This window comes from Planococcus citri, chromosome 1, assembly GCF_950023065.1.
Source record: "Planococcus citri chromosome 1, ihPlaCitr1.1, whole genome shotgun sequence".
NCBI classification, from domain to species: Eukaryota; Metazoa; Arthropoda; class Insecta; order Hemiptera; family Pseudococcidae; genus Planococcus; species Planococcus citri.
Window position 1 is genome coordinate 49,222,170 of NC_088677.1, and position 21,241 is coordinate 49,243,410.

The 21,241-nt window shown below is 34.3% G+C and overlaps 1 long non-coding RNA gene across 1 annotated transcript in view; it reads left to right on the top strand.

Moving 5' to 3' along the window:
- Window positions 1-394: 394 nt before the first annotated feature.
- The window catches only part of LOC135842264 (uncharacterized), an 84,053-nt gene continuing 63,206 nt past the window's right edge, over window positions 395-21,241 (top strand). The window contains exon 1 of the long non-coding RNA XR_010558100.1: window positions 395-578. This is a non-coding gene — a long non-coding RNA (uncharacterized LOC135842264). The remainder of the gene's footprint in view (window positions 579-21,241) is intronic.

A 21,241-nucleotide genomic window follows, 5' to 3' on the forward strand; every position in this document is an offset into this window, starting at 1 on the left:
TCCAATCGAATCTATTGATGGATAGATTCGAAATGAAATTCACGAGTTGCGTAATTGTATAAATTATAATTCAGGTATATATGGGGTGTTTTAACACATCCGCATAGTTAATGCTATTCCTCACCTCTCACCCTCTTACCACGCTCCTCATAAGGTTAGAATGTATCCGTAGGCTTTTTCTATTCAAATGCTTCCGGTTTTAGTACAGGCAGGTAGTAAGATATAGACTGAATACGAAAAATATCCGTAAAGAGGTACTGGTTGGCTGTTTTGTGTCATGTGAACCATAGAAAGGGTAATTTTTAATCCTTTATCCCGCCAATGTTTAAGGAAGCGGGGTATTGTATAATTTTTTGTAATATGGGTTAGGTTAGAAAGGTTAGTATACTCGATGCTGGAACCTTTTTTCACTCCTATTGCATATCAGTTTATACCTTGAACCTTGAACGAGTACGATTGAGAATTTGTTACTGTTATGTATCTAAAGTGTGATTATTTGAAGTGTTTGGTGGTTGTGCGTGCTTGTGGCGGTTCTCAATGGAGTTACACTTCGTCATCTTTATCTAGTTCTTCAAGAAGTAAGTTATTCGTGAAATGGTCTTAGGCTATTAATGGTCCAATTTATTAAATAAGAAAAAATCGCGGACTTTTGATTTCTGTAAGACGGAGACATGTTGCACAGTTTCGGCGAATTTAGGCTACCAAAACCAAATCGAGTAATAACGTCATGTTTAAAGAATGATAAACACTGAAGATGTAATTAATCAGATTAAAAGACTTATTATTTTCTTCCCCAATAACTTATAACAAGGGGGTGACGGGTGAGTTAGGAGTTTGATACGTGAATATTTCATGTTTATAGATCATAAGGTGAACTTTCAGTTTAATTCTCGTTCAACGTGTAGGACAGTGTGGATTGATTCGTTGGAGACCTCAAAAATAATGAAGTGAAAGCGAGAAAAACAAGGAAGAGCCTATTACAGTTACACGTAAAAGATCTGGAAAATAAAATGAATGGTGCTTAGTGACATTTGAAAACGTACAAGAGACATGGGGGAGGAGGGGGGGTAGGCAGGACGACAGCAGGGAAAGCAAAACAAACGTAAATAGCGAATATAAATTATGATAGTTGTTGGCAAGTGTAACGTCGTCGTCGTAGTCGTCGTCGTCTTTCTGCTGTGAAATACAACGCTACAAAATATACCCAAAAAGCCCTGGGTCCATATTCCCCACATTTTGGGCGGCTACGGGGGCCGGTGGCGGTGGCGGCAGCCAACTTAAACGTTACTGCCGGAAACTTCTTCTAAACGTATGGCGGACGATGGATGGCCTTGTTTGGTTAGACCTTTAAGACTGTACCGAGGCCGTAGAAAAGGGAGAAATTTCTCCAAGATTATACCAGACTGTGTAGGGTAAAAAGGGTCGTAATTAATGTATTCGTAGTACTGTCAATTGCCATTTACAGCTTACGCCAAACCAGCTGAGACAATCGCGAAATTCCGAGCTTTTTATCAAACTTGTACACAGCGAGTTTCGCTTCGGTTGTTTTCAATTGACCAGATTTTTTTTCCTCGATGACGACGACGACGCGGTTTTAATGAGAATGCATCGATTTCGCCGGCGCGCCCGTGTCTTTGATGAAATTAAATTTATAAAAACTAAATGCAAAAATCACTCCGAGATAACCGTGTAAAACTGGAGAGCAAAAAAATCTGACAAAAGCGCATTGACAACCGTTCATTATAAGTGCTCGTCGATGCATAAATTTACTTCGTTAGTCTGAGATAATTTTAATGTGACTTGAAATGTTACTCGAAACGAGTTACACGCAGACACCCCCTAAAATCAAGCCGTATACTAATGATTTTAATTATTACTGACCATCGACGCGAGAATCAAATTATTCCTCGTCGGTTTCAAAATTATTACCTACCTACGTTTCACATTATAGGTTGATTTTTTTCCTCGCATATTTTCTTTCTTACCAGGTCTATTGTTTTTCGTGCTGTATTTTTCCTTTTCTTGATCCATTGATGAAGTATTGTCGTCCAATTTTGGAAATAAATTCGTATAAAAATGGGTATAGTTAGGTATTTTTAGTTTATGTAATCGAGTCGCAAAGAGCTCCAGCCCGATCACATTTTTCAAAAGAAATGAAAAAATAAAAGTGTAGAGGGTGAGGGGAATTACAAAAATTTCAGCTAAAATTTAATCATTTTCCAGGAATTATCTCGGCGAGGGGGAAGTACAAAAGTACAAGGGAGAAATGACTGCTTCTTACTTAAATTCAACCGCTGTGTATTATTTAATTAGAATATGTCTGCGTAGGTACAAAGCGGTCTATTTTTAAATAACTCCACCGTTTATCGGAATAAACGTAGGTTTCGAGAAATAAGCCAACAGTAGAACCTACGTAAGTATAATGAACAAACTGTAGATTGTTCTCGCCGCTTTAATGAAGCTCCAATAATTGATTTCCCGAATAGTCCAGTTACCGTTCGAGTAAATTTACGAAAACAATTCGCTATAGGTTTCCCTTTCGTTTATTAATTTAGAAACTTTGATTGTTTTAATAATTTACGATTATTGTTCGCGACGAGAGTTATATTTGGAAAATTTCACTTTACTGGTTTGGGCGAGATTTCGGCTAGTTTTTGAGGTACCTATAGGCCACCCTTTATCGATTTGGGAAAAGTTGAGATGTGTTTATGTTGAGTTTTTTCTAAGTGGTGTGAGAGAGTGCAGGTTTAGAAAAAGGTTGGAGAGTCTGGAAAAAAATTAGAAAAGTGTCGAACGTCGTGTAAAAATTTAGTTAGGTACCTATACTTACTTCAAAAAATATCAACCTTTCACATCAAATTTTTAAAATCAATTGTGCTTCATTCTTCCAAAAAAATAACGAATCGAAAGAAGTCATCAAATTACCAATCCTTGACTTTTGAGTTATTGGTATTTGTTTCATTTTCAAAGAAAATATTAATTATTATTTAGGCACCTACCTACAATTCTTAGACATCAAACAAAAAGTAGGTAATATTTTTTAGTATTTTTTTAAATCAAAGGAAACTGCATTAGATAAATTCTTGAAGTCAAATAAAAAGTTCACAGTCTTAAAATTGGAATGGCCTATACTGACAAAAAAATAAGGTTCATCTTCAAGGGAAAAATTCAAATCTTAAGATCAGTGATAAGCAGATTCATATTTTATGAACTTCAACAATGAAAAAATAAGCAAGCATTCCTCCCTATTGAATACATATATGTATATTTTTTAGATTCCACGTCATTATTATTTTTCAATTAAAGTACGAGTACTTAGGTGATGCTTACTGCTTACCTTACCATAAAATATCTTAGATCTATTGTCTATTATCTTTTTTCAACTGTATTTTTGTTACTTTTATTCTATCAAAATACCTATTTTTTTCAATAGGTATACCTATTTCAGAAAATAATTTGATTTTGTAACGCTTTGGCATCTTTATGCCTTTGTTTAACTTTTATGAGTGAAGTTTTGCTAAAACATGGAGAATTCCTCTTTTTAAATGTAGTTACCTACCGGAGTACTGCCTCATTTTTTTTCATTTCAATAAATTCGTTCACCCGAAGGGGGGGTTCTCGGTTCAATTCTAATTTCGATCATTACTCGTATAAATTCCTCGATTCTTCCAATTTTCGCATTTTAGTATAGTAACTACATAGTATATGTACCTACCTATTTCATTTTTTGTTCGATCTTCTATTTTATTAGATTTTAGTTTTTGAAGACTTTCACCCTAAAAATAAACTACCTACGCAAGTATGCTCAATGCTGAAAAAATGATCAAAATCTTTTAAATTGCTATCAGGTAAACTATTTTTAAATAGGTAGGTAGTAGGTACATATTTAAAAGTGCCTTATCGTCAAGAAATAGAAAATTCGAATTTTCGAAAACGATTCATTTAGGTAGGTATATGTACGTATTCAAATAAAACTCAATAAAATTTACCGATCGTTCAAATGAAAGTCAATTTTTAGTGGAGCCGACTGAGGATGGGAACGATATGCCAATATGAAAATAGCTAGGTATATCTAATCAAAATAAAGAAAGAAGCAACGCAAAACTTTTAAGATTTTTTCATCTAATGAGGTACTTTTTTGAAACGACTTTTTGTGTTTTTTTTTTTCAATTTCGATAGCTATATGAATAGGTACCGTGACACGGGGTAATTTCGGCCACTTTTCGGGGTTTTTTCTCCACAGACCCTGCAATTTTGGGGAAGGGGGGCTGAAAATTCAAACTTAAGATACTTCTAACACCTATTAATGAATGACGTTGTTACATTTTACTCACCTCAATTACTCTGCTCCTGACATTGATTTGAATAGTGGCCGGAATTACCCCTCAAAACGGGGGAATTCCGGCCACCTTACTGTTTTTTCGAATAATTGAAAAAATGATACCACCATCTTACTGGAAATTTAATTTCCAATAAAAAGGTATCATCACTTTTTGCCTATCTTCAATCCCATGGACGCTATTGTCGCTATTCAAAGAATTCTTGACTTCATTTTTTTTTAGGAAAATTTTTTCATTTTTTCTTGAAATTGATACTTCTCCTCCAGTTTTGAAGATACCAAAAATATGCCAAGAACCTTTTTTGTAGGAAATTAAATTTCCTACAAAATGGTTTTTACACATTTTCGATATCTTCAAAATTGAAAGAGCTGAGAAGAAAAAAAGGAAAAAAATGTACAAAATCTTACTATGACTTTTTTATAAAGAATAGCCGTAAAAATCGCAAAAGTCAATTAATCGGGATGTTTTTTTCGCTAAAAGTTACTAGAATATTGGGCGTTCAACTGTACCTCCTTCATTTATTCCAAAACTTTTTTCAAAATATATTCCCAAACAAAGTTATTTCCATTATCTAAATTATCAAAATATGAACATCAAAACATCATGATCCATAGAACATATAAATAAAATTGATTTGGTCATCATAGCACATAGATATACTATTTAAGATCTCCTCTTTCGATTGCAACCTGTGGCAAGTTCGTAACACCAACAGTAGGAGCTCTAGTGCAAGAATTAGTTGGAAAAACAGGAATGGCCGGAATTACCCCGGGTGTCCGAAATTACCCCAGATGACGGTATTGATTGATAGATCATCTGGACAAACAAACCTGTAATTTGATTATTAGATATGTAGTTTAGGGATCGTTTGGTTCAAATTCAAAAATATTTGATTTGATCCCAGTGGGTAGGTATCTACCTACTTCAAGTCTTTTATTTGATTTCCTCTTCGTTTTCATAGCTACTAACTTTTTGAAATTTTTTCGAAAGTTTGAAAACAAAAATGACAATTTTCGGCACATTACTTATACTTACCTACTTAATTCTTTGGAGCATTTTTTTTTTGAAAAATTTAATTGAATTTTTTGCCAGAAATTCAGAAAAAATTGCTATACATATTTTTAAAAATAAAGTAGGTACCTACCTACCAATCTATGTATCTATCATTTTTTTTACGATTTTCTTTTGTTGCTTTATTCTTAATAATTTTAATATAAAAAATTCTATGATTAAGTAAGTTAAAAGTAATGGCCAATCGCCCATTCGGTGAAAATGGTCAAGAAAAAGAATCGAAAGGTTATAAATTCAACGCAAAATGAATTAAAACACTACGAAGGGCGTTGAAACCGAATAAAAATGAGAGAAACTGAATCAAAATTATACAGGTCTAACTTATAATTCAATTTTTTTAAGCGTAATTTTTCCTCTCGAAGCAAAAAAAAAAGGTGTATCAGACACCAAAAAAATTTAATGAACGAGAAAATTTAATCCTGCTCGTTTAAAATACTTTCTCTTCGCGTACTCAGTAGATAGGGGGTAAAAAGTACAAAAAAATTCTGTTACTCGGGTAAAATGTAAATTAGTCTTTAGGACTAGAAGCGTTGACGCGAGTTACTAATAACACGTCGGTCGTATTTAAAGCCTTTCTGTATACTCGTTGTTCAGGCGAGACGGCGAATTGCGATGCTGCACATCTAAAAGCTTACACGCGGTTTGCGCTTAATTGGTTATTACATTTTGAACCTTATGCCTGTTCTCGATATACATAGAAGGCGAAAAATTTGTAATTAAATATTTCGGCATCTTTGGTAAGTAATCAATGAGCAAGCTCATACGATGACTCAAGAGACATCGTGGTGAAGACGAATTCACTCCAACACGTTGCAAAATTCACTGTAGATACTTAATCCAAGTGACGTCTGACTTTAATCCTTTCTCTGGTATAAAATTTAGGTAGCGAATCTCGAGCTTGTGAAAAACGAGCTTGCGGTCAAATACATACTTACTTATGCGAAAAAATCGAAACTTTTAATATACTTTTTATACGGTTAGGTATACATATATACTACGCGAATGTAAGTCCCATAGAGAGAAAAATACCATGCAGATGAGAGAAAGCTGGACGAGAAAAAAAAAGCAAGCAAGCAAAAGGTTTCATCGCTGAATGGAAGGTGAGTTTGTACAATGTATATAAAATGAAAAGGAGAGAAGCAAAAAACGCATGTGGGAGGGACTAAAATGTTGAAATCGCGAATAGTTCGCAGAAAATGCACGAGGGAGTTTTACGAAGGGTCAGTTCATAGTGTTGCTTGGTAGGGGATGTGAATGGTCAGAGGCCATGTTTTTTCCGTGTCCCTTTTTGCTGCTGCCCTATGCGAGGCATTCAACGGACGCGTTTAGGGTTCGAAATCAATTAAGTAAACGAGATACAAGCCGAATTGGTAAAATTAACCGAATACCTAATGTCATTAACGCTCTCGCGTAATTACTCCTTTCTCTCTCTCTCTTTCACCCTCTCACACTCGGTAGGTACTTCTTTTCATAGGTACGGCACGATTTTTTTTTTCTTTTCGCATCGTAGGCCTCTTATACAGACGAGATGGTTTTTAACGATAAAAACAGTATACCAATTCGAAAATAACTTAAGCGCCGAACCGAGTGAGCATAGAGAAAAAAAATATGGAAATATAAAAATGTAAAACATTGTCAGAAAAATGTCGCACAGCCGGAAAATTACGATAAACCGTTGCTACTGGCAAAAACGTAATAACGCATGAATGGGCATGAACGACCATGCATCAGAGACAGCTGTCCAAAAGTTACTAAATATACGGAATTTCAGATGTAAACTTACACACTCTCTCTGCATTCGAATGCTACACGTCTTGTCTGGCCATATCTACAGCGTGTTATGGATATGCCAAAATGGCCTAAGTGAGCAAAAACTTATATCTCGTTCTTAGAAATTCACTTTTCTTAGAAGGGGTTCGTAAAAAATGCGATCTTTTTTATCCCTTTCGCACGGATTTTAAAGTTGCGATTAATTTTTTTGCGGTAATTTTTTTAAGGACTCGAGTGTTTTTGATTTTTAGATCTATTTTTTTGGAAATTTTATTGAATTACCTACCTATAGGAAGTAAATAAATATAAGTACCTACTTGATATGCTCTTAAGAATAGGTTTGGCTATAATTTGGAAAAGCGTTGAATGTGCGAGGAGAGTTTTCACTTATCATGAGGCCAGGTTGCCTGAACCTCGAGTAGTACTACATACTTACGTACGTAGATACTTCCTTGTTACTTGCTCGCACCTATACTGCCGATCATCATTTTTTCCCTATTGTCTTCAAATATACGTTTTCAATTTTTTTTTCGTTTTTTAATTCTCATTCATAATTTAAATTTTGATGCACCTAATTTTTAAAATTTTCTTCAACTCGATTGAGAAAGCACACCAAAAAATCGCCAATCAGTACCTACCTCTCAGAAAATCAAATTTAAACTAGGCCAAAATCATTCTCAATTTTGATGGGAAAAAATTAAATTCCGATTTTTATGAATGTGGGTCGCACGCCAGATCTGACCAATGTTCAAAGAATGTTAAAAATTTTCAAGAAAACTGCTAAGAAAGGAAACAGAAAAGTCCATTTCACCCCTTTTGTAGGGGTTAAGAGTGAACCAGTGATCTAAAAAAGAAAATAATATTTTTAAAAAATTAGTCACCTTGAATTTTTTAAGGTGTTGTTACCACCTATGTACAGAACTTTGAAAAAAATAATGTGCTCCAATTTTTAACACAAGTTTTTCAGACCCTAAGAACCATATTCGATGGATAGTTTTGAAATTCAGCTGTGAAGCAAATTTGCCTATCTTATCCGCCAAGAACCAAAACTATGCATAATCCAAATGAACAAACCCTCTCCTACAAAAACAAATCAGAAAAAAATTCTTCAAGAACAAAACAGAAAAAACAAATTGCAACGAGCAAAATAAGAAGTAAACAAATCAAAAACACAGAACAAAACAAATCAAAATAAGAAAAACTATATAGAACCAGAAAAATCAGGGGGAAAAACTTTCAAGAATAGGATCAAACAAAACAAACCAAAAGCTTTCAGCAAATGATGATAAAAGCAAAACAAGAATCAACTAACTAAACAAATCAGAAAAGAAATTATTTATGAACAGAAAAATTTCTTTTTTGATTTGTTTGGTTCTTGTTTTGCTTGTTGTAGGTAGGTTAGGTAGGTACCTAATTTGTTTTGGTATCAGGAAAGAAATTTTTCAAGAACAGAACAAAGCATACTAAAACCTCTCAAAAAATAATATTAAATAAAGCTAGAACCAAAAAATCAGGAAAGGACATTGTTCAAGAACAAAGCCGAACAAAACTGAACAATACGAGTAGGTACGGACCGAAGCTCTTAGAAAATCATAAGTTTAGCCAGACCACAACTATAAACAAATCAGAAGAAAAAGTATTTAAAAACAAACCTAAGAAACTGACACTGTACCAATAACCAGAGCAAACCAAAACCCATAAAAAATCACATGAGAAAAATAAAAACCAGAATAAAAAAAAATATTCAAAAGAAAAATGTTTGTTCATATTATGCACATAAATGGAACTTGTCAAATTGATAACTCTGTCCTCCATCCCTGCATGCCATACTTATTAATTATCAATATTACCAATCCGCCCACCATTCTTTTTTACGTGGGTACATTACATACATTCGCTCATCTAGCAGGCGATTGAATTTTGGAAATTTCATTTTACCAACGAGTCTTAGTTTCACGAGAATACAACGCAACACTTGTTGGTACCTACATACATACATACATACATACATACATACATACATACAGGGTGCCCAGAAATATCGAGCACCCCTAAGAAAGTTTTTCATTAAAAATATAGGTTGGCAACGTGAAATAGATGCATATGATTGGTGGAATGTTATCTTTCCAGTCCAACAACCAATCATGTGCTATCATTATTATCATTCACTGTGACCAACCAAAGTATTTTAGTAGAAAACTTTTTCAGGGGTGCTCGATATTTCTGGGCACCCTGTAGGTACGTTAGATCTCTTCAAAAGTACCTAGTTACTTACCTAAATTTTGAATACCCCTATTTGCATTCGACAACTTTGCTGTGGACTTATGCCACTTGTGAGCTTTTTCGAAGCAGCAGGTTCGTGCTGTTATTCTTACACAGTAGGTTAGGTACCTACCTACGTTTATATGTATAGTTGGAAAACAAATTCGTAGACACGTTCGACGTTTCCGTGTTCGGACATTTGAAATATGTTCGCATAGTAAGATATGCTGGCCCGTTAAACATAGTTATACAACGGGAAATTCCTTCCGGTGGTGTATGACTTAAGTTACGGGGTTTCTTACCCTTTCACTTTTACAGCTAGATGATACTCGACACGCTGTCCACACGAGAAAATACGAAGATGCAATGGTGTAGAGGAGCGGCTATGTGTACGTAGATTATACGACGCGATTCCATATTATTATATTTAACGTTCGCCTCGCTATTTCATCAACTAAACCACTAAAATGCGAGTTGGTTTCATTTACATCTGCTTTACGGCAAATTACATTCTCGTTCTTCAGTATCCTTATAAAATGTCATAAAATTGTCCGCGGTCATTATATAGTTCCTTTGTTATTAAACCCGAGCAGATGGAATGTAATAAGGCGATTATTTTTAGCGCCCAGCATTAGTATTGCGAATAGTGTTGTTTTACGACACGCACTTGTCATTTGGAATTTTAATTTTGTCTTATTTGAGATCCTTATCCGGATGGAATTCTGCTTATCCTTATCCTATATACACACACACTATAACGATAAGTACCTATACAATATACATATACGCGCATTTGAAGATGTTGTATAGATGGTTAGGTACAACTACGTTTGTAGACTATAGAAACAGGATAGGGGATAGGTTAAGGTACCTACACGATTCGAAAGAGATTAATCGTATACAGGTGTGGAAAGCTCAGGTGTGAAAGATTCTCTGGCTGCGGAGCGTAGCGAATAAGAAAATTGGTTTTCGACTTAGCGTGCTTTTTTTCTCCTTCCTCTTTCGTCGCGTTTTATCGCCTCTTGTTCTCGCCAGAAAGATACCAGGGATAATTGTAAAGTACCGGGTACGAATATGATTAATTAATAAAATCTAATACCTCGGTTACAATGTTGTTTACTTCGATAATATTTGGTTTATTTGAGAATATAGGTTGAGCTAGATGAAGGCGAGTGCCGAGTGGTGTTATATTATACGGTTTCTATGTGTGATGTGTGTGTGTGTGCTGCATTACATATAACTACGTGTAAGGTATCTTCGAGCAAATATTTGATTAAATTCATACTACGATATTATTCTCACCGGTATATAAAGAGAAATACCCTTGCTCGCCGGACTGAGTTTTCGCTATTTTCCATGTTAGTTTTAATTCTCGTTATATGTATATAGTGTACCAGGTATTTTGCTCCTCGTTCTTCGCATTTGGTGAAAGATTTTGACGTTGTTAATATTTCAAATATATATTATTTTGTTTTATATGTACCTACAACTATAGCTACGCGCGGCCGAACTCGAGATTAAAATGTCCAGAATTGCTTCTCAGCTCCAGGTTATACTTGCAATAATGTAGAAGTTATTTTCTCGAGAGGCAGTTTTGTGTAGGTACCTACAAAAAGATGCCTATTTTTTAGCCAACGTGCGAGTGTAACTATACTTACCTACATATGTATTTACATATACATAGATATCTACCTATGAGTATGAGCAATTTGTTTTGTTGATGATATTATTGTATCAGACTCGACAGATGGGTAATGATTCGACTTCTGCCTACTACCTACTTAGATGAGTATAGATCTATACCTCTTCAAATTTAGTTCGAATTATCCTCTTTGATTGCTTTTTCATGTAGTGATCACACGTAGCAAATTTCATTCTAATTGAAGAACGATTTACAAGCCCCCTTTTTTTTCTTTTCATTCGACGAATTAAATTAATCGATAGTGACTAAGGTGATTTCTTTTTTTTTTTCATTCGAACCCCGTACATATCTCTTCATTCATTCTGGATGACTTGCGCAAAATTTCGAAGTATTAATTTCGTAACCCTTTTCAAGTATGTGGATAACCGGTTGCAGAGGTGTTTAACTGTTTATGAAGAGGCGGTGGGTGCGAGAGACACGTGCGATATACGTATATTGATGTGTATACATACTTGCACGAGTTTGCACAAAGAGTTCTTAAAATTTGGATGTGTTAGAATCCGGGATTAAAAAAATTATGAATTTCATAAATATTCGCATAAGCAGAACAAATTACCTTTTTTTTCTCAAAATGTGACGAATTAGCTGAAAAGAAACCTCTTCTCACTTAAGCATGAAAACCCATAGAACAGTTCCTCAGAAAAATTTCTGCTTGGCACGCACCCAATTAGAAAATTTATGGGTCTTTTAGGGGATTTATCTTCAAAAATTGTACAAAAATTAGGTACATAAACTGATGAAAAATTGAATTGCCAATGCCAGGTATTGTGATTGGTATACGTACCAGAAAAGTGAAAACCTCACGTCAATCGTATTTAAATATATGAAGTTGTGAGGACCAATTTCAATAGAAGTGGAGAAAATATTATTTTCTGAAGGGAGACAATTCCTGCGAAAAACTCGTTTTAAAATGATCGAAATTTGTTCTTTTCACCACTCATGTCGAAAGTCGTGGCCCTCAGAACGCAATGGTTGATTGAAATATGTACAAGAAATAAGTATGATTCTGAAAGTTTTAGGTAATTAGCCAATCGCACATTTCGAAATTTTAGAGTATTTTTTGAAAAAATTTGGTCCTCCAAAAAAACACACTTTTTCTTTTTACCTATGTCGAAAATGGTCTTCAAATTGGTTAGTGGTTAGAATTATAAAAAAGATGAACGACTTTTTTAAAATGTTTACTGTGGTTTTAGCTCTTTTGAAAAAATTATCAGATTTAATTTGAACAAATAATGTAAACCAGATGAATTTGTTTCATGGCCACTTTTTTTTCTTACAAGTGAACTTCCTTGAACATGTGGCTCTTTCCTCCGATTTGAACCAACAAAACCAAGCTATATCGAAAGAGCATATTCTAAAACCGGCAATCAAAATTTAAAGCGCTAAAGTTCATTTTTGGATTTTAAGCGAATTTTTGAAGATTTAAAAAATTTAAAAACGCTGTTTCAAGGGCGATTTTTCAACTTTTTCATGAAATACAAATTTTTTGCGCAAAGTACATAAGCCAATGAAAATAAATTCTTCAATTCAACACTAGCTTTGGGCTATTCTGGGAGCTCCAGCGATTTCTTCAATCTTCTCCAGAAACTTAAAAATCACTCCGGAAAGGGCAAAAATGAACTCCAGCGCTAATTTTGATGGATGTTCATGACACACTCTCTCGAATGTTTTGGGTGTTTGCCACAAAATTCCACGACTTCCAGTTCAAAAGTGAATTCATTGGTAAATCTGTATAAAATCCAGAAACAGTGAAAAAATTCCATCATCAAGTATAACGAGCTTTTTTTCGACATCACCCGATCGGAGAGCAATTGTAATTCCAATTTTTTTGGAGCCCCTGAAAAGTTTTAAAATTTCTTAAAATTTCAAATATCTCTGGAGGAGCCAAAAATGAACTTCGGTAGGTACCTACTTACATATAACTTTAATTAGCACTTATTCAAGCGTGAAATTCCAAGAGTGCGAGTTCAAAAGTAAATTTTTAACTAAATTGTAAATTCCACAAAAATCAAACATATATATACTTAATCCGCGAGTAACTTGAATACAGGATCGAGTTGCATCAAGTAATTTTGTGGCGTATCGTTTTTTTTGTTATTGTTTTATATGTATTAACTCATTAACTAAGTACCTATTTGCATTAAAGTGTAAAATATTTCCCTCACGTCCATCAGTTTTTTCTTTGAAATGGTTACTTGATCCTTCCATTGCAGGTCTGCTTAAAATTATCAAGTTTATGCATATACGTATGTATTCATGTTGTTTTTTTGCTTGTTTGTTTTTTAACGTTATACCTAGGTATGTTTTTCATCGAATAACTCTATTGAAATAACTATAAGATTTGATATTTGCGTACCCATTCTGGTGTAAGACAAATATTAAATCTCAAATTTCTTACGAAAAATTTAAAAATCCAAGCGCATGAGAACGTTTTCAAAATATGGGTTTGATTTTAGGTACTTATTTACATATGTGAAACGCCATTTGAATTCGCATTACAATTTTTTTCTCTAAAAATTTCGAACATGTGAGACGTATCAAATTTAGGTTTATGTGGTAACTCGTATGTTTTAGATAAATGGGGAAGATGTTGGAGAATTTTTTTTTCCTTTTTAAAAAATATTGTAACTTGTCTCAAATATGTGCTTTTTCTATTTATAGGTATAGCATTTATTTTAGTCAAAAACTTCCTGAATTATACCCTTCTTTAAGAAAAAACTTCCCTCAATTCCTCAAATGATATTAGGTAGCTCTAATAGAAGAAGTCTCATTATATGCTGAGAAAAATCAAATAAATTGAATGAAATTAAGGTGGTAAATTTTGGCATTCACTTTTGTAAATAATCTTGGAGAATATTCAAGAAGAGGAGGCGAAAGAGGAAATTGGAATAGATTCCAAAAGTAAATTTTAAGAATTGATAATGAATTTTAAAATATTGAAATTTTAAAGCGAACATGACAGATAAGTAGTCGATTTTGCATCGATAGTGGTTAAGTACGAATGTTATTTTCATTCTGCCCATTTCAACTAGGTAGTCATGATTCTTTTTTTTATGACAGCCCTGCTTCATATTACTAAAAAATTAATGATTTTACACCACTACAAGTAACTTTATCCGATATTACCAAAAAAACTATGAAAAAATGTTGATTCATTCCTATCACGAATTTTTTAAAATTTTTAAAAAAAGTTCAGGGACGGTTTAATAAATCTTCTTTTGAAACATATAAAACATACATTACCTCTGAAAGCATCTAAAAATTCATACCTATTTGCACTCAAAACTCGCAAATGAAAACACACACTGAAATTTTGCGAGCTCGAAACTAATTTTAATAAAATTTTAAAACATACACAATTTCTACACTCATGCACAGTAAACTTGAATGAACACTCAACTGATGAAAAACGACAAAAGCAACGATATGATCTCTGAGCATCGAGCAAAGCACCATCATAGGACATGAACAGTGAAACATGTCGACGACACCTTAAAGTATCATCGAGTCGAAGTCAAAATTCGAGTCAATAAACGCCTCGATTTATAACAAGATTGTTTAATTTAATCACAATAGGCTCGAGACTAGTTATGCAAATAACAGGACAATGCAGGAGGGAAAAAAAGAAACGCACGGGTACGGGTGTAGCCAATGGCTGGATACGGGACGCACGAGGACAGGACAGACTGGACATGGCACACTCGAAAAGGTCATCAATTCTGGTCAAGCTCGAAGGCAGGCTTTTGTCAATTTTTATGTTCGTACAACTCGTTTTTACCAAATGGCCAGCAACTGCCAAGTTTTTATAACTGGTTGATATAACGGACTTGGGCTGTGCGCGTAAAGGCTCCGAAAAAAACCAATCCATCCTCGGCGTTTATTTACCTACTCAAAAACCATAGGCACATATAGCTATACCTATATCACAGATGTCCAGGAATCAGTTCGACGCCCGATTTCGATAATTATTAACGTGGAAAAAAGTCCCAAACTGTTTCAGGTAGAAAATATAGCACCTTGTGAGAATGGTTGGTTCCTATTTCTAGGTATATGGTGCGTTGTGTTACGCTTGAAATAGTTTCAACCCTTTGATTTGCTATTTTTTCACTCTATACCTTCGCTATTTTTTGGCGAAAAAAAATAATAATAAAGAGGAAGGAAGGGAAATTTGTAATGAATGATAGTAAGCGTATTATTGCTGGTTTAAGGGTCGAGTATATACGTGTTAAAGGTAAAAGAACGCGGATTGTAACAAATAGATCGAAGGGTTAATTTATTTTGGTAGTTTTTTTCGCTTTGCTTTTTTCAATAGTTACATGTATCGATTCTATTGTAGGAATTATTCGAACCGATTTTAGTTCTCATTATAACGGCTTAAAATTTTGTTGTCATAGAACTCATCTCGACGCCGTGTTACCCTTTTTCCCGTTCATCTTCTACAATAACGCGCAGTTTTGACTTATTGCTGTGTTTATACGCCGAGCTCTGTGTTACCTTTTTTTTCTCTCGTCTTTTTTCTTTTCTTTTTTTTTACATTCGTTATTGCATCTCTCACCCTGGCGTCCCCTGTTGCAAAATATTTTTGTAAGTCTTTGTTTACAGATAATAAACTAACTCTTTACAAACTCCTTACGGTGTTATTTTACGACGGCAAAAGCCGCGCCTGGATGTTTACTTACGTGTTTTGGTTTTGTAAACAGCGCCATCAGAAGTGGTGTTAATTAATTTCGTATTTAGTTTTTTAGTTTCCAGTTTTTTTTTACACGCCAGCGCCGAGCTGTCTAGCTCCGGCGTTGTTTTTACATCCGCAGGCGATTCGAGTGAAATTGCCGAAGATTTGGTATGAAAAAGACTAAAAAGAGGATCAGAAAATGGAGTAACTATAGTTTTAAACAATTTTTAAACTGTGAAAATACGTAATAAATGTTGGTTTGACGCGAAGAATAAAGTCATAAAAATTTTTCTGGAATTTGTAGGCGGTGGAGAGTAAAAGTGAAGATTGATTCTCGAGGCGAATTTTTATTTGAAATTTAGAGTCCTGAAGATTAGATTAGTACCTATACTTACTACATATAAAAATGATTGCCACCTTTCCAGGTGAAAAAATTCGAAATATAAAACAACATTCTTAATGTGAAAAGTTGCTCCAAAGAACCTTACAAAAATACTCCACAAACCAAATTTTAGAAACCAGATTTCATTTTAGATCAATTTTGGGAGAATTATAAAATTTTGAAGGTCAATTATTTACGAAAAAAATCTAGATTTTTATTAATTAAGGTAAAAAGCCAAACAACTTACCTATGTCTTATTTTTCACCTGCTCAATAAATCAATTGGTGTCTCCAATAAATGATTACTACCTACGATTTTTTTTTTATAAATGCTCGAGAAAATTTTCGATTTGAATTATTAAATTAATTCATCGAAGAAATCATTTTTTGTGATAATTTTCTCAAACTGAAAAATCAAAAAATCCACTGGAAGCCCAAGAATGGCTCAAAACCAGGAAGAACCAAATTGCAGTTATTTCCTTAAGATTCATCAATTTTCAATTTTTTCATGGAAGACAGGCTATAAAGGATTTCAAAAATTGGGCAAATATTGAAAAGTGGTATTCAGCTCCAACAAATTCATCTAGTGATGTATTTCGCATGTTTCTCTCGAATTTTTTTGCTATGGTTCAAAGATTTCCCTGCTCAGTGAGACATGTATACCTAGATATAAGTTCCTGTTAGGTACCTTTGGTAGGTATTCATTTTTACCTACCTATTTAGAAAATTTTCCCAATAGATACAAGGGAACTTTAGAACAGGCACGAAAAATTTTAAACCTGTTTTAAGGTCAACTTTTTTTAACTTTCTAAAGAAATGGGATTTTTTTGAAAAAAGTAAACCGATGCAATTCTTTTTTTTAGGTCGTTCTGAAGCCTCCAGGGATTTTCAATTTGATTCAGAAGAATTCAAATCACTCCGGAAAGGCCAAAAATTAACCTTAGAATCTATAACTTTGATCGCGGTGCTCATTAGAAAATCGCATTGAAACAGTTTTTTTTTATTTTTTTAAATTATTAAAAATTCACCAAAATCAAAAAATGAATTTTACAACTTGAACTTTTGGTTAAGAGTGCATTAAGGAAATTCTCTCTCGATCTGGTGCCAGCTCAAAAAGTTTCCGTGTTAACTTCACTAATAATTATTGCATATAAATATAGGTACTCAAGTTATTTAAAAATACCTGCGAGGAATTCATTAATGTTGTGTTGGTATTCGTATAAGAATTTTATGTGAAGGAATTAGATCAAAACTTAAAATGCTTACTATCCTTTGATTTTTTCACTTGAGTGTTCTCGTATCCTCCAAAATATCTTGTTTTAAAACTACACCTTTGGCTGAAAAACGATGCTTTATAAATTTCTAAATCTACCAGGGTTCGATATTTGGAGCTGAAGTGGTTATAAAATTCCCTAGATTTCCATCTTGGTTTAGGTAGAAATTTCCTATGGTATCGGCGAAAAATTTTCATCTTTGAGTACACGTAGGTAGGTACTAGATAGGTAAAAGTAAGGCAATAAACAAGCGGCATTCCTTAAAAGGTAATTTTCACTATCAAAGGGATACGTTTGAAGATACGATCAAAATGCATTGAAAAAATTATCACAAACGCCAACACTTGTGTATATAGGGCAAAGGGGATGGTACGTCAAGTAAGGAGGTCTAGGTAGGTATATAGTGTATACTCGATGCGATGTAAATTTACGCGCGCACATCCTTAAAGCGAGAGAGGAGTCTGCCTTTGAACATTTTTAAATCATCAGTTTCACATTTCGCTTTACGAGACACCGCTTACTGCTCCGACTGCGCGTAACGAGAGAGTAAAACAAAACATACGTTATTTAAATTTATTTACGAGCATAAAACAACTCGCGGAAACGACGAACAAGAGGGAAAAGAAAACACGTCGTCGAGTAAAGTAAAAGTATATAAGGGAAAAAAAGGCATAGAAATTCAGCGAGTAGATGTATACCTATAACCTTACCGCGTAGCAAATACTAAACGAAGATTATTACATGAGAAAGATTCGTTTACGAGGGTTGTTTCGACGATTTTTCTCATCTTTTTTCGTTTTGTCGTGTCGCGTCGGTCGGGTGCTTGATACACGTATCACTTCATTAATAAAATTGGCGAAATTTTAATCTGCGTCTATAATCTACATTTTAATATGCAGATAGATCTATGGCCCCTACCATTCCTCTTTTAGTAAATTTTTTTTTTCAAATACATGAAAATAACTATATAGGTACCTAGGTGTAGTTTTCAAAGTATTATTTCAAAGATTTTTGCGCATAAATCTGCAGTTATTACCTATGAGAAAAAATAAAATAGGTAGGTAGTTAAATATATCAAAATTGAATTGAAATATAAATTCCACCGAGTATGAATAAAAGTCACCCTAATAAGTATCAAGGTAGGTATTAGGTACCTATGTTTTTGAACTCCTAATGATGCATTGCAAAGGTCATTGTAAACAAGGGAGATGAACGGTGAATTAGATGATACACTTTTTCTAACCTTTGAACTGGCACTTGCTTCGCAGCATCCTGTACCTAGCCATCGGTCAAGTGCTCTATTTTCAAACTTGAAATCTGTATGAAAAAAGGCAAGTGTTATCCGGTTCCGAATACGCAGGGAGATTGACCTCGAAGATCATTCGCATGCCAACATCCAAAAGGATCCACGAGCTGAGGGTTAAAGTGCGATGCTGTAACACGTATCAGCCATAACCGGCTGATACTTGAATTATGTAAAGCGAGGTACGTGCCGAGGTTGAACGTGAAACGGATGTGTAAAAGGTCCAGCTGTAAAGAGCAAGTATCTCGTGGCGGTATGAAAACGCGCTCGGGTGGGGAAAGAATAAAAAAGGGTGGTAACCTGATTTGGTCAGCATATTTCGAGTACTAAAGGCTGCAGTAGAGTGTACCGCTGCGGCTTGCCAATCGACGGCTTGACGCGGACGCGAGACGTGGCAAGAGATTCTGCTATGCACCAACTAACCACTCTAGAGTGGAATTCTCGAGTGGAACAGTTTTTCTCTTCTCTCGATTAACCCGCGAGTTGTTTGTTATCAAAGATAAAAATCTCGAGTGCAGCCTTTTAACTTGCATAGTAGAATATTAGGTCATTGCTAAAATACTACACTCCAAAGTTGCGATGTTTTTATGTACCTACAAACCAAGCGCCAGCTTCAATTTTTTTCATTCTTTTTTGTAGGTACCACCTACCTGCCTATCTATCTATCTATGTATCTAACAACGTAGTACGTAACTCCCGAGCGAAGATTCCCTACTAAATGAGGCAGTTTTTCATTCATTTTCTTTGATGATAAGTTATATGCGGTGCATATTTGTATGCGAGATGAGTAGTATTTAGTAGCCAACTTGCTTACACTTACTGGTAAAATTCTCCCTCTTGAGGTACACGTCAAGTTCTCATAAATCTCGAGGATTATATAAAGATGTAACTTTTGATTGACTTCGTAAAAGGGTTATATGAGCTTAATGAATTTTAGTCCCAATTCCCAGCAGGCCTGTAAGTCTAAATGAAATAAACTCGGATCACCAGTCGCGAACTGATCTGTAGCATCGTGTATTTCAAAAGAGGTGTGGTAGTGGAGAAGAATAACAGGGGTGTTCATAAAGATGCAGTCGTACTATCGAATTAGATAAATGAGGATATCAATTCGAAAAAACAAAATTTTTAATAAATACGGATATTTTTTTTACGTCTGGGGTTTAGGTCGACGCAGAATCTCAAATAGGCTTACTCGAAATTGGGTAATTTTTCCCAAAGGAGGGTCGAGAGGGGTTAGGGAGAAAAAAAGATTTTTTTCGAAAATGTGCCTTCGGAGCCAACATGTTTTCTGAGTGACTTTCAATTCAACTCAAAATTAAGGTGTCTGCTGAACTTGGTCAAAATCCTCCTGAGCAAGTTTTAAATAACTTCTTCCGTCGCCTCTGCCTTTCACCTCATATTTTGCCACCATCTTTTTCCCTTCCTCTCCCATTTTTCCAATTACTTAATTTAAAAAATTTTTAAATTTGACATTTTTTTCTATGACAAATTTTTTAAATTAGCAATTTCAGAGGTATCTATTACTTGAAGCAAACCGTTTTATTTGCATTCTCATAAGCAGCGAGGGCACAACAGCTTCGAAAAATTAGGCGTCAGAAAAGTGTTTTTATCACATTCAAAAGAAATATGCAAAGCGATGAGGTCGTAAAATTTTTGAGAAATCTTCAAAAATACTTTATAGCATAAAAACAGGGGCTTACTCCGTATTTTTTCAATTGGAAACAATGTCGCCCTAGGCCATTGCCGTCAAAATTGAAGACCACTTCTTGGGTTAAGCTATATCTACTAATCGCTTAAACATTTTCAAATCGCTTATTTTTGAGTAAATTCGTATTTTGAAATGTTTTTCTTCTCAAACATTTCGGATTAATTACCTAAGCCAAAATATCGGAAGAAATCATTTCTGAAATTCGGGAAATATTTTGAAATAAAGTGTACCTATTTGCCAATTTCTTGGTCTGCAAATTTTAAAAAAACTGCGAAAAATTTGATAAGTTTATAATAATTTTTCTAGATTTTTTCAAACTACTTGTAATACTTATCTAATAATTAGGTAAGTATAGGTACCAAAAAATTGGCACCACTGCCTTCCAAAATATTTTTCCGGTTTCAGAAATGATTTTAATTCCATGTTTTTTCAAAATAAAAATCAATCCAAAAATAAGTCATTTGAAAATCTTCAACCACGTAGTAGAACTCTTACTCAAGTTTCATCTTTTGAAACTGGACAATTTTTCTCAAAATAGGTTGGGTAAGGGATATAGAAAAAAATACAATTTTTTCGAAGATGCCACCTCTTGGAGGACTCATATCTCCTCTCCAGAGGCACCTCCGCACTTCGGAGACTTTTCAACTTAAAACGAAGGTAACTGCTGAATTTGGTCAAAATTCTACGAGATTTTTTTTTCGCAATCCCCCCCTCGTGTACTCACTTAGCCTCGTGTTTAAAATCAATTCCAGTATTTT